The sequence below is a fragment of the Lactuca sativa genome, chromosome 5 (assembly GCF_002870075.4).
Source record: "Lactuca sativa cultivar Salinas chromosome 5, Lsat_Salinas_v11, whole genome shotgun sequence".
NCBI lineage: Eukaryota > Viridiplantae > Streptophyta > Magnoliopsida > Asterales > Asteraceae > Lactuca > Lactuca sativa.
The window spans coordinates 46371973-46377374 of NC_056627.2; the positions used below are offsets into that span (position 1 = coordinate 46371973).

Sequence of the window (5402 nt, forward strand, 5' to 3'; positions counted from 1 at the left end):
ATTGTCCCCTAAAATTTTAAAATTCCTTTTTTAAATTTATCTTAATTGACTAAAGTAGCCTTACAATGAATTTAGATAATGTTTTTGTATTATCTATAATTTAATAATATTTATTAATTACTTACTTAAAATAACTAAAATGATTGATTCTCATTCAACTTTACTTGCACAGACTCAAAAACATAGTAATCTAAGTGTATATATATATATATATATATATATATATATATATATATATATATATATATATATATATATATATATATATATATATATATATATATATATATATATACATACTAGGTGTGAGACCCATGTAATTCATGGGTTTAATTAAAAAAATAAATATAAAATTTTAACAATTTGAAAAGTTTGAATTTATAAGAAAAATAAGAAAAATTTGAATTATTAAAATTAATGAAACTTTAATGTATTGAATACATTACATATATAATCTTTTTCTAATAAATACTTTACATATATATTACCTTACACATTAAATGTGGAATATTAATTTAATAAAATGAAAAATACAATAAAATTACAAGTGGAAAATAGAAAAATTAAAAATTCTAGAAAATGTCATGTGTCCAAATGAAGGAGAAGAGGACATGTGGCAAAAAAACCTTCATTTATTATAGTGTATATATATATATATATATATATATATATATATATATATATATATATATATATATATATATATATATATATATATATATATATATATATATATATATATATATATATATATATATATATATATATATATATATATATATATATATATATATATATACTAGGAAACTCATTCACGGCCCTAAAAAACTGACTAGTAAACTAAGTAATTCCAAGGAAAACCTGTTTCTGAGCCAAGTTGATGAAGAGAAACGGCAAGTTGAAACCAAGACACCACAAATCCTTTGGATTAAGAAAAAAAAAGAGCAGGAATGTAGTAAAGAAATGGAGTTATGATCCATTCCATTTCATGCGAACAAAAAAAATACTAACTAAATGTCTTGATTTCAAATGGTTGGATAGTTGTTTCAGTTGCCTAAAAATCAATTATGTCTTCAAAGATGTCATTTCAACTTTTCAAAGGCTTAAGATGCAACTGAAATTAAAAGATATAACCTAAAGAAACTCAATTCAGTCGTTTGTTTCACATTAATGGAATGTCTCATAAATAACAATGTCGACAACAAATGGATTTTCCAAAGACTAAATGACCATTTTCTATGAAATCTAAGTAAAACGTGTTTAGACAAATCATATGACAGATTCATATGTGGCTAAGATCTGTAAATGATCAAACAAAGAGGATACATCTTCCATAATTACAAACATACCGGTTGCATTGTAAAAAGAGAAATTAAAAATTTCTTTTGATAATATAACCATCTAATTTGCCTCGACAAGATGTGGATAATCTAAACTTTACTTGAATCCAACCAGAAAGATGCAAACTCATCATCACGACCTATAAAAATTAATCAAAACTTTATCACCAATATAAGAAAACTGAACGTTAAAAGGGCAGATTATGTAATTTACTTTTACAAACATCATTTACATTTAAAAACCCATTTGAGTTTGGTTCACATAACTGTTCAGGACAAGCAACCAAGAAAGGTTCAAAATGTATTGTAGAAAATAAAGTGACAAAATGGATCATTCCATCCAAGAATTCCATCAAACAGTTAATTAGTTTGCATGATGTTATCCCAATAACTGGTTCCACATGTGAAACTTCAAACACAAATTACATAACTTAGTTATACAATTTCCACAAAGCATAACCTTATATTTCAAAAAGCGAAGGCCAAATTTGGATTATATTAACTGAAATAAAAGCTAATGACAATAATGCACCATTATAACTCCATTTTCTAATAAGAGCGGTAATCATCCGGGCAGTGCATTCTCCTTTATCAAGTATGTCGCCTGTTGCTTTCTTCATTTATCTCTTACGCATGGAATATATTATATAGGTTCATCCAACCTCAGATGAGATGAAGACTAATTTGGACATTATTAATTCTTCAATTAAAGAAGATGCCTAGAATCCTTACCACCCTTGCACGACTTTCTGGTCCTCATTCAACTGGAAGTAGGAAATAGATCCCTCAAAATCCAGATCTTTGAGCAATTAGCAACTAATCTTTAAGTCATCAGAAGCACCAATTGATGTTTCCTCATCACGATCATACATGCATGATGTGAAAGACTCATGATTGAGGTTCAAATTTAGTACTATACATACTATACATGAAAGTAACTCAAAACATCCAAAAGTCTAAAATGATTGTTTATATATCTTATCATATTTAAAAAATTGAAGTTCAATTTATTTCAAAATTATAACCCAATGATAAAAATAAGTTATTTTATTAATTTAATGATTAAAAAAAATAAGCACTACGTAATACCCAATAGCTCCAATATACCAACTTTAATGGATACTGGACTTGTAAGCTGCAATGACTCAAAATTATAGATATACAATTACTACCAAATGAGAATTCAAGAAACTCACAGACAATTTTGATGGAATGGTCTCAAACTTGGGGATTTCAACACCTTTATGGAGAGAGGGGAACAAACAATCAAACTTTATTCTCTTAATAAAGTGCAATTCTTTTTTTAGGAATCTAGGGAATTATAAAATAAACATACTTAAAAAAGCATGACATACCATCATAAATTCTTAGTAAGAATTAATTATGCCAGATCCAAGTTATTGCTCAAGTTGTAGGTTCTTAGGTTCTCGACTTATGGTGCCTAAAATACACAATATAACTAATCACATGGGATTAATATCATATTAGATTAACACCAAAATGCAATAAATTTGATTTTCTTGGGTAGACGCTACTAAATTGAAGATTTCCACTATTTCCTTGAAAGCAATGAAACATAGTAGTAATAAATAATTGCAACAAAAACATGATAAGTCAAACCTTCTAACAAATGACATCAAATTGAAATGTCATCTTACAATTATGTACCTTAATTTACTAAATTACATGTTCATATGAGTACGAATCTAGAAACTATGAACGATTAAAGCATTCAAACCGGTGGAAATTCAATGTAATAGAAAAAAGGAACTGTTATAAACACATTGCTATTTTATGTGTAACCCAATGAAAAAAAGGAACTTTTAATACCTTGAATGTTGCATCCCTCTTCTTCTATGTTTTCTACCAGTATAATCTACACCCTCACTGCTTGCACATTGAAACTTCATCTTTCAGTTGGCACTCCGATCAGAAAGTAAGGTTCACTAACATACACAATCTCCACGTATATGTACAAAAGAATGGGTATCATAATCTGAAACATACTCAGTGACATAAATACAGTTCTATCCCCCAAACTATAATAGTTGTAACTCTCCCCTTCTTGCTTTTAACTAATTTTCTTCACTATAAAAGGGAAGATAAAGTTCATCTTAATGATGCGTCAACCAAACACCAACACAAACATAGAAAAAATTGTACATAAAGCAACAAGAAAGACAAATAGCAAGATTGTTTCCAAATCATATGGATTCCAAGGTGGGTCCATTTCAATAGTGAACCAATTTATTGACCATAAGAGTTGGTTTATCCTTTTCATCGAACAACTGATCTATGACCATCAAATAAACTTTGATTATCATTTAAAATTCTAACAAGTTGCAACAATTCTATTTTTTTTTCAAATAAATAATCCAAGAAAATTAATCAAAGAAAAAGTATATAAGTGGATGATCTAAAAACCTTTAGATAGAACTTACCGAGAGATGGTTGTATATATTGATATGTTTAAGGTTTGCCTTGCGGATGTGAGAGAAGGATCAGTGGCATAACTTCAAATCAATTAACCTTAAGCTATAGTTCAAGCTTTGGTTCTTCAATTAATTAGAAACACAAAGTTCTACTTTCCTGATAAGGCGGTAACAAGCATTATTAGCTACCTGGACTCCGGCGACCCAGTTGGCCCAAATTGCGACGACTTCAGCTGATGTAGTGATATGAGGCCACAAAACAAAGAAGGAGGTGGTGGAAGAGGAAATGATGTTAGAAAAGAGAGAAAGTGACTCACCTTTAGGCATGTAATTGAGGTGGTGGTGTGAAGGAGGCAAACAGCTGATGCAGTATAAGTTACAAAGAATAGGCAGTTGAAGCAAACCCATCTTTGAAGGCTCTTATGTAAGAAAGGTTAAAAATGTCCGCCCACGGTTCTTATTGGAGGATTTTAAGCACCTAATCGACGTGTATCAAATTCCACTCAACAGACAATAATTAACACATACCTCTGTTTCTCTTCATCTGATTTGAGATACGTTCAAAGAATGTTATCCATATTTATTCATACCAAACCTAATAAATTACTCATTCAACAACCCTGTTTGCTTCAAATAACAAAGATTATGAAAAACCCTTTTTCAAATTTTTACAATAATCAAATATACATTTAAGCCTCCAAAGTAGTCACATCTCTTTTCCCTAAGTGTACTTACATTGGAATACATAATGCTTGTGTTGCAAATTATCAAGAACAGAAGGTTGTGGTTTGTATCAAGAAACAACGGAAGAAGGATATGCCGGTTGTCAGCTGTCGCAGTGTTGGGGGTGTAGTTTATTGTACATACGATATTGAGAAGAGTTTTCTCAAAATTTCAGAAGTTGGAGCCATGGATAGTGGTTGTGTGAAGTAGAAAAAGCGTTTTTGAAATATAAAGTAAAACAAACAAGAGAGGCGGTGGTATAGTATATCAGTGGAAAAACATGTCTAGTGGCATCTGGCAAGGCTATAAACCAGGAGGTGGCAAATCTAGAGGAAAACCACCGTGAAGTCTTTTGTTAATGATCAGAAGTTTATGATGGAAGCTATGGGCGGCAGCAACCCTCTAATTGGAAGATGATGGTAAGCAAGCAGGCACATTGGTGGCACAAGGAGGCACCCAAGCTGCTCATTGTCGTATACGTTAAAAATAGCCGACTTCGTCTTTCTATTCTATTCGGGAGATAAGCAAGGACAGAAACAACTCATCGACGTGGACCAAAGCATAAATCTGTTATATATATATATATATATATATATATATATATATATATATATATATATATATATATATATATATATATAAATGTTTATAAATTCCTTTTGAACTAAATGTTTCTATGTATGTATTTAATAATGTGTTTAAATGAAAAAAGAGCTTTAAGACATTTTTTAAGGTATGAAAATATATAAATACATATAAAAATGTATTTAAGTATACGTATAAATATGTTTAAAACGTATTTCTTTAATAATATTATTAGTAACGAATTTAAAAAAGTAATATATTTATTGTCATTTTTAATAAAATAATAAAAATAATAATAATAGTAATAAAAATAACAAGTTTT

At 29.1% G+C, this 5402-nt stretch overlaps 1 long non-coding RNA gene across 1 annotated transcript; it reads right to left on the reverse strand.

The window, feature by feature from the left end:
- Nucleotides 1–1306: 1306 nt before the first annotated feature.
- On the reverse strand, nt 1307–5028 carry LOC111909731 (uncharacterized). Its single transcript, XR_002856294.2, has 2 exons — nt 2696–5028; nt 1307–2580 (listed from the first exon to the last, which is right to left on the reverse strand). It is a non-coding gene; the product is annotated as an uncharacterized LOC111909731 (long non-coding RNA).
- Between the last annotated feature and the right edge of the window lie 374 nt (nt 5029–5402).